At 38.7% G+C, this 9,654-nt stretch overlaps 1 long non-coding RNA gene across 1 annotated transcript in view; it reads right to left on the bottom strand.

Annotated features, from left to right (window-relative positions):
- LOC308067089 overlaps window positions 1–8,387 on the bottom strand; it is a 37,660-nt gene extending 29,273 nt beyond the window's left edge. Inside the window, exon 1 of the long non-coding RNA XR_013929444.1 lies at window positions 1,548–8,387. This is a non-coding gene — a long non-coding RNA (uncharacterized lncRNA). The remainder of the gene's footprint in view (window positions 1–1,547) is intronic.
- Window positions 8,388–9,654: the final 1,267 nt, after the last annotated feature.

The following is a 9,654-nucleotide window of genomic DNA, read 5'->3' as shown; positions in this document are numbered from 1 at the left end:
CTGTGAAAGAAAAGGGATTACTGGAGATGCTATTGTAACCAATATCCTTCCCTTAGAACACTAGTTAAACTCTTTTATATATATATATATATTAAAAAAAAAAAGGGGAAAAAAGAGCCTTGATCCTAATATACAGCTTGTCACAGGCCAAAAGAGGAGAATAAAAGAACAGTCAGGAATTTAAATTATGCAAAATCTTTTTTGTTTGACTGCTGTGTGGGCATGAGAAAAAGGACAACAGAAACGCCACAGACAGGCAGAATTTTGGAAAGAAAATCCAGATGCAGGCTGGGCAAATGTGGGATGCGGCACTGAAAAAATCCTAGACAGAGCTTTTGAGTCTGAGTACCAGCTGAAAACAATCTCCTGTTGTTTGATCCTCCTATGCTCAAGGAAAAGGTACTTGGCACATCTTTTTAAATAAACAGGATTACATGAAAGACATTTGTCTCCAACATTGAATTCTCCTTCTAACTGGAACGAACTTGTGAGACTGAATCCTCGACTAACTCAGAACCAGTTACAATGTCTTTTTGGAAAGCCTTCCAGTATTCTCATTAACAACATATGCACCCTGGCAATTAGGTGGTCACTGTGTTTTAGCAGTTCAAAAAATAAAATTTCAAATTACAGGTTTACCAGGAAGCTGTAAAAACACCCATTCTGAAAGTAACAATAAAATTTGGTAACTCATTATGCTAAATAACATTTCTGGGGGCTAATCCATGCTGAGGACTCAAGACATGCAATCTCTTTCCTAAAAACCTGCTTTCTGGCACTGAAAATAACTGCACAGCTGTAGGATATGCTGACTCCAGTATTAAATATCAACAACTTTGAACACAAGAGCTCCATTCTAATCAAGCAGCTATATACGTTTAATGTAATTCTATCACTCTAATGTACAATCTTTCCTTTCTTTGAGGAACTTGGACAAAGGATCAATCCAGACCTATATTGTAAGGAACAACCTGTGATACTTCTGTATAACATGACCAATGATACAACCAAAATTCTGAATTTATTGATCACATAACATGAAAAATGCAAGCATTTTTAAGGTCATGGACTTCTCCCATGAGGTCAACTAACTAGCAAAATATACCAGCAGGTGTGTTTTACTACATAGAGAATTTCTCCAACCAACCAGCTGTTATTTTTAATCACCTCAATGCATATGGGAGACATGCGTATGAACAAAGTATAAGAATCACTATCGGCAGTGCCTGTGCCTGGGAGAAGACTTGGCTTTATGCATTTTCAGACAAAACACATGACTAAGTCAGCAGCAACAATGCCAAACATTATCAACTTAGGAGGGCAAGACAGGAACGGCCTGGCTGAATAATACCAAAGGTCCACATAATTCGTTCCCAATCTCCAACTAGGCCCATGACCACATGCTCTGCAGGAAAGGATGAGTATCCTGGCTAATTTAATTTCATGTTAAATCTCATCAGTGTGTCAATTAATAGCCAAAAGGAGTGGCAGTGCCCACACCATACGTGCCTTCCCTGGTGGGCAGCTCAGGTCCTCGTTAGACTTACCAGTGGCTGAGCTGGACTGGTCTCCATGCAGCTGCACACATTCCTTCCTTTTCTCAGCTTCATATTTCTGTTTGATTTTGTTGACTTTGTGGAAATGGAGCCAACTTTTCTGCCAGTTTTAACGGATTTCACCCTGAAATCAATAGAAAAATGCCTATCTATAATAGCTGCTAATTTAGTTCCTAAACTGTATTATGCCAGACGGGAAGTTTCTTTGGCTCTCTCACTTTGAGGGAAGCAGTCAGAAACACAGAAATGAAAAAGGGCAAGATTTATCTAGGAGGTGGCAGCAGCTAAACTCTTCAGCTAATGCAGCTGCTGACATTTCCAGCCATTCAGTGCATTCCTCCCATAGGGAGAATAAAGCTGAAAGAAACTACTTAGTATGAAACTAGTGGATGTCCATTAAAAATCATTCTAGTGGTGAAGATGAAGAGGCTCATTGGCAAAATACTCCTTGTATAAATCTAAAAACAACATTAAAAGCCATCCAAGAAGCAGACAGTTAAATAGATTCTTTCACACTGAGAACCAGCAGTATGAGAGACTAAAATGGATTCTAGGAAAAAAAAAATACTTTTGATTCAAACCACTGATAAAGAGATTTCCCAGTCAATGTCTGCATAATGCTGAAGAGAATGATTTTTTTTTTTTTGCACAAACCCCCAAGAGATGCTAGAAAATACGATTCAAAGAAGAGTTTTAGAAGCAGAGTTCAAAGAATTTGTGGGGATGGCAGATCACTTTCTTATATTAACACCTGTTATACAGAATAAAAGCAAGGAAAAAAAAAACCCAACCCTGAGCTTTATTCTATTCAAGGATGGGATTTACAGGTACTCTATTCAAACAGTATGGGATCTAGGATCGTAGCAACATCTGATGCAGATGAGCTTATTAAGAAATTAATGGAACCATGGTGATTTAAACTAATCCAGAATGACATTTCCTCAAAATATTTTGAAAAAACCCTAACCTATGAAACATAAGTGGTTTTAAGAATGGAGGCTTTGTGAGGTAGCTGCCAACGACTGTATCTTACTCTAATGAATGGAAATACACCAGCCATCTCTCTTGGCATGACACTCCCTGGGAACATTGAGGAGTAATTCCATAATCCTATTCCTTTATGTGCACAATACTTCTAAACAGTAACCCCTCAGGATTCAAATCAAGGCCAATACTTCAGAGCCCTAGGTTCGGTACAAAACAGTGACAATTCCTGCTTCCAGAACTCCAAACTTGCAAGTGTACCTATATATTGGTCTTGTTTCCAGTTTAGCTCTGCGAACAGGTAAAGGTTGCATGAAATAGGAATGGACAAATGCTCCACAGAAGTCCTATTTTACCTTCAAAGCAGATACCTCAGTGAAGTCTACAGTTTCTGTGTCTTCTGCCCTCCAGATACTACAGACACAAGCAAGACAATGCATTCCCCAATTTAACTGGATTTTCTAAGGGCAAAGTTTTATGTGGTGCTCACTGACCTCCCTCTTCATTTGAGTTCACTGCATGTAGTAAGGTTATGTGAACTTCACTGTTAGATTTAACACTTTTGTTTCAGATTCATCTCCTCTGTTCACCACCTCTGTAGCCAGACAGAAAGTCAAGACTTGTACCTCATTACAAAAGCTGGAAAGAAAGATAAGTCTTTTACTTTGTTATATAAGCCTAAAGTGAAAAGCCAGAAGAGACATAAAAGCTAAGTGGGAATCTTTGTCAACTTCTGTGAATGCTATTTAAGAAAACCAAACAGAAAATAGATGTACATGGAGAAGAATGCTAAGGAAAACGTTTCAATTCATTTTCAGCAAATCTGGTTTTATACTTTTCTGTTGAAATGAAAGCACAAGTGGCAACAACTCTATGCCTACGCTTGTTATTGCCTACTCAAGAATCAAGTGCTCTTTCAGTCAAGGCTTGATTGTTGGAAAGAAAATAAACTGTCAACTGGTGAGGCTTGTTATCAAGCTGCAAAGTGAGAAAGAGTTGCTTGCTGCTGCTACTTTTGGGATTTCATCAAATTGGCTTTTAGAGGCAAATTCTTTTGCTGTAATCCTTGAAGTATTCCTCTTAGAGGAATAGCATGCAATGAGGCTGGAGTCAAAGAGCACCCCAGGCTTAGTTTTCTCAGTGTTATCACCCCTGTAATTGAGACAACATGGTCCAACAGAAGAAAAAAAAAAAAAAAGAAAAAAAAAAAAAAGAGAGATGGAATTCCAAAAGCTTTATTTCTTCTCTTAGCTCTGTCATTGCCCTGGTTTTACACCATAGGAAAGTCACTTAATCTTTCTGTTCTTCAGTTTTCCCGTCTGTAAGATATGACTGATATTACTCTTTTAATGACACACTAGAAGGTCTCAGATGTTGTCTATTTACACAAGCTAAGTTGCAACAAATTAATTTTGCATTGCAAATAGTCACCCCTGAGCCATAAACCACTTCCATTCTCTGGGCAGCAGTTGCTCTTTCCATGTTTTTCCCAGCACCTATGTCTTGAATAGGATAAATTAAAGGGGTGGGGCGGGGGGGGTGGGGGGAGCGTAGGGTTTTTTTCATATCTCAGCTTTCCACATATCACCATATTTGTAGCATTATGCAATCATTACGAATGTCCCTGATTTTTCTGACACTTTGCAGCTTGAAAGACTCTGTGAGGTTTCCCTACATGTTCAGAAAAGATTGTACAAGAAGTGTTTGCTTTGGCTTGGAAGCCTTCCAAGATTTGCAAAAGCAAATGCTAAATCTGGCTGTTAATTTATATCCAGGCAAGCCCCTTCCATGTTTCCAGAGATGATGGCGGGAGGACGACACACCCTGAAACAAAAAACTGCAGAAAATCCCGGTCTCCACACTTACAGCAGAATCTTGGTCCTGCAAAGTGGGCTTGTTGGAGTGGCTGTCCCCACCTTACCAGAATGAAAAGAGTAAGAGAGAAAATGCAAGTACAGGCAGTTCCTGCAGTCACTCATGAAACTACATAATGAGTAATTTTAGTCTCTGTAATCATCTGAGTTACCTTTTAAAACTGAATACTTTCTATCACTGCAATTTCTTCTGTAACAACACAGATCGAAACAGCACACAAAAGACATCGTAACCAGTCCCCTCCTGTAGCATCACTTCATAGCATCTACTTTTAGAGGAAATAAGTTAGAATGAAAAGGAAATGGAGGAAAAGGGAGAAAGGAATGAAATGGAAATAAGAATGAAGAAATATATTCACCCTCTTTGATGTCTGAATTACATCTGGTTAGGGAATTCTAACAGGACATGTTTTTGTTGGGAAGTGCCAATTTGTTGAAATAAGAGTATGTCATAGAAATATCTGTTTCAAGAAATCTCTGCTGAACAACAAGCAGACACAATGGACAAGTGTGATTTCCTGCCAGGCTGCCTTTCCAAGTGCTGCAAAACCTTGGGTTTCTGTGGCCTTAAACTCTGGGATTACCCTGTTCTGCAAATAGTACTATACTTACAGATCCTATAGCTTTTGGGCCAAACACCAGGCTACCATGGGATTTTCAGCTCAAGTATATAGGATTTACTCCTGACAAACAATGATGGACTATTACCTTGATTCCTCAAGGATTCTCATGCTTTCCAGACTCCAGGGACATAAAGTGTCCAAGAATTCAGGATACCTAATTGTTACACCGAAAGAGAAGAAAATATTTTTATTTTATTTCTTGTGGTTTTGAGTCATTAGAATCCCCATTTCCCTCAACAGGAATGTAAACTTCTGTATATTTCAGTTGCTTGAAAACAGCCCATTAAATGCTGCTAATGCAGCAAATAAAGTTGTGTGACTCCAGGTTTGTATGAGCAATTCTCCAAAAGGATTCATGTTAGAAATAAAAATTTGAAAGTTTACAGACAGGGCTAATTTACTTTGCACCAGTGGGACTGCAAACTTATATATACTAAACATAAATAAGGGCGGGCAGATATTCCCCAATCAAAAACATTCAGAGGGAATAACACCCAAATTTCAAGCTAAAGACAGTTTGCATGCTTAATGTTAAACAAAATCTTTTTGGCCTGTTAGTGTCACGTCTAAAAATCTTCTGGGGGTAACCCTAGAAAAATGTACAGAATGCATACAGCATCCCACTGTGCTTGCCACTTACTTCTGGTGCCCTCGGCAGTACTTCACCAGGAGACTACAAGTATCACTAATCTAAAAAAGGCAGAGCAATGGGGACTGGAGCAGAAACTATTCTGAGTGATGCGACTAATAACTCCAACAAGATAGCAGGCCAGGCAGTTCCATTATATTTCACTTATTAGTTGCTTGTGGAACAGCCTTCAACGAGACCTGTACACAAGGGTCTACATATTAGTTAATAATTTCCCAAGGTTATACTAATACAAAAAAGAAGCCTTTTAGGTAATTAAAGGTAATTGACCTAGGTCAGTATTCTTATTAAACAGCTACAGTGAAATACCGAAAGTTGATTTGCATAGACCAGATTAAAATACACATAATAAGGGCCAGTAGCAATATAACATGATATACAGAACACAGTGCAGGACAACACACTGGGAACAGTCATAATTGTAACCACCAGATTTAGCCCAATAGATTGGTTTTTATGCACGTGATTAAATAATACCACGTAAGTGAAAGAATAACATATGCAGAAGTCAGAATTCTCAGAGCTAAATTGCATCCGGTCTACAGCATAGAAATTTAGTGCATTTTTATTTTTATATTGTGTGGTTTAACAAGAAAAAAGCCACATGGCAGGTTACACTGATGCATTTAGCCTGGTGTCTTGCCTCTGATAACAGCCAAAGTGGATGCGTAAGGAAAGGGTATGAACACAGGACAAGTACAGGGTATGCCTTGCCAATTCCCAGCAAACCTGCAGTTTAGAAACTTCCTGAGCTGGAGGCTGGCCCTGTATCAGTATCTTTAATGGCTCCTTATGAGCTATTTTTCCATGAGTTTATCTAATCACTTTGAGTAACCATTTGTATTTTGGCATCTCCAACATCCTGTAGCAATAGCTTCCACAATTTAATTATGTGTTGCCTGATCATTCCACTGTTTTTTTGTCAAGTGAGAAATAACAAATAATCGCTACCTTTTCACTTTCTTCACATCACTCCCAACACTATGTAGCTCCAGTATATCTCGCTTCCCTCTTAATTAGCCACCTTCTCTCAAAACTGGAGAGACCCAGGTGACCAAATCCTCCCTTGCACAGAAGCCATCATTTCTCTCTGATCACGTCGCTTTCTTTTGTACCTCTACACCTTCCATCATATTCTTGAGATGGGACAGCTGGAATTGTGCAAAGTATTCAAAATTAGGTTGCACCATTTATTTTAGCCTAAATGTGGAAAACATCAAGAACATCATTTATAGCTTAATGCATTTTACAGCATGCCCCAATTCCCCCTATTCAACTGTCACAGTATGTCTGTTCTTTCTGTGTTTTGTCCTCAGCACAGCTCTACGCTTCCTATCATCCCTTCACCTATGATCTGCCAGCACCACATCTTTCTCTTTCTCCCCAATTTCTTCTGACTTCAAACACTAGACTGCAAGCTCCCTGACCCATATCTCTGCATAACTGGAGGATTTATGGTGTCTCTCCCCATATCCAAGCTTCTTGCACTTCTTCCCAGACTTACATGCTGCATAGTATCTGTTGCTGTTTTCCTTTATCCTGCCTCTCTGCCTTAGCTTAGCAGCTGAAGCCAGAATTTTAGCTTCAGGAAGGTTCTCTGCATACTTTTCAGACATTGTAAGACAAGTTTTTATATCTCAAAATACCACAAGGCATTTTGCCTGAAGTAAAGCTAAGTAAGACATACTCGCTCAGGTACAACCCTAGACACAGCTACGAAAATTAGGCATGCAAATTGCTAGCCTAATCACTTTCCACAACTATATGGACAAAAAAAAGTTTCCTTCGGGGCAGGTTCAGCTCATGCAGGGGTCAAATAACTCTTCAGAGATGCCTATATCTCACTGATTATATTGAGAATCTAGGACACATATGATCCTAAATTTAACATCTCAGTTAAGTGAGATGACTCTGGGATTTTGCATTTCTAGGACAAAACAACCTGGGGTTATATGAAAACAGAACAGCAGTTCAGAATCCAAACCAGACTCTCTCCACCCCCATAACTTAAACCCTACAAGCAATAGCTAAAGTTTTAAAACCACTTTTTCCTAGGTAGATTGTGCAGAGCTAGTCTGCACATACAAAAATTGTAGTGGACTGTGCCAAGCAAAATTCCCAGAGTATTGGTTTCTCTTAAGAATAATTGCCAAATAGGGCAATTCATTGAAAATTCAGCTATCAGGTTTCCTGCTTTCCCTATAAACTTTTAAATGGGCATTTCAGAATGGTCTAGTTCATGTCTAAGATGCTTCTTCATGGCAAGTATTTCTTTTCAGCAGCACACATTTGGAGCTCCAGGAATAAGCAGCAAAGCCACAGCGTCTGCAAACCCTCTCCTCCTTTTTTTCTGAATGTTGTGCAGTCCTTACATTTGAATTTCATTTCTTTTCTTGGTTTCTCAGTCTTCTAGTGTTACTTTAATGCAATTGCCTAGCTGTTAAGCAGAACATTTATTGCCAGCCATTTCCTTGAACCAGCCTCATGCTTCAGATTGACACAATAAAACCAAACCTCAAGACTCTCTCTCACACAAAAATGGTGCACAGACCAATTGGCTCTGGTTAGTGCTTCTTTCATTTTTATTTTCATTTCATTTTTTCATCATGACTGTAAACCAAAATAAACCAAACAAAGGGAGTGAAACCACAAACAGCAATGTACATGTAAGACTTCAGCTGAAGTCTCCAAGAAGCACAAGCACTCAGCTTCTCAGGGGAGCCTAATCTTTCACCCACATCTCTATAATCCCACGATAGCAGAGAACGCATTTGCTTGCAGAATTTTATCTATGAATCTACAGTTTCAGTTCTTGTATAAGGGTGAAACTCCGCAGGAAAATTAAGACAAACTGTTTATAGCTCCTCTGTAAACAGGGGATGACAGGAAAAGGATGGGGAAAAAAAAAAAAAAAGCTTAAACAGGTCAAAGCAGGAGTCAGAGAGCTCAGCACTGCCATACTCTTATTTTGGAGCACAACTGTTCAACAAAACTTAAAATCATAGTAATTCAAAACTCAAATATTGTTGATGATCCAAAATGCTTCCAGGCAAGTGCTACATGAGAATATTTAATTTCCCTGTATTTTGGAGAAGAATGGACAATTAATTCTTTTCCCTAGCTACTTGTTTACATCGTAGGTCTTGCCATTATCATGTACTACACTTGATTTACTCAAGGAGCTACCATACATCCCAAAACTTAATTCAGAAAAACACCCCTGATGTTTATACATATTCCTTTCCCAAATGGATGTAGTTAATTTTTTATTCTACTATTGCTTTTTGCCAAAGGAAATTTGTACTAGAAATGTGTATAAAAAAAGAGGTTGAATTATTCAGTTTATGCATAGAGTGAGCAATGGCAATGCAAACTTACCCACTACAATGATTCTACAAACACGCTTCCTTCAGTGCTTCTTTGACTGCCCTGATTGCTGTGGCAACAAATCATGGTTCTTGTGACAGGTGCAAGTGTTTACTAGAATTTAGTTCAAACACATCACATCATATTGCATATTAAAGAGCAAGAAAAGCAACATCGGTGGAAAGCACTACCCAAAACTATTATATATTTATTAATGTTGCCATGTTGTCAGACATAAAAGATGATAAGTTTTTCACTCATTTGAAAAGACATTATTTGCTTTGCTAACTAAACCACTGCCATGGTGGCATTTATCTTAGAATAACAAATGCGATCAGAAGAGAGACATGAAAGTGTGACTCCAGATTTTCTCTGCCTTAGTCAGAATGGCAAACAGAGACCAAATGCCAGAGAAAAAAAACATAACACTACGACTCACAATAAAGGCCAGCTATAGGACGCCTCTGAATACACAGTCAGTGCTTTGTTGTAGAGCTCATGAGGCAATCAAATCTGTGATTTTTACTATCAAGCCAGAAGTGCCTCAATCTGTTGGACAGGTAGCCCTATGCTCTGTACTCAGAGGTGCAGGCAATGGGAAG

Source organism: Falco punctatus, assembly GCF_963210335.1.
Source record: "Falco punctatus genome assembly, chromosome: 7".
Taxonomy (NCBI): domain Eukaryota; kingdom Metazoa; phylum Chordata; class Aves; order Falconiformes; family Falconidae; genus Falco; species Falco punctatus.
Note: the sequence above shows the minus strand (reverse complement) of the source record. Positions and strands in the feature narration are given on the sequence as shown.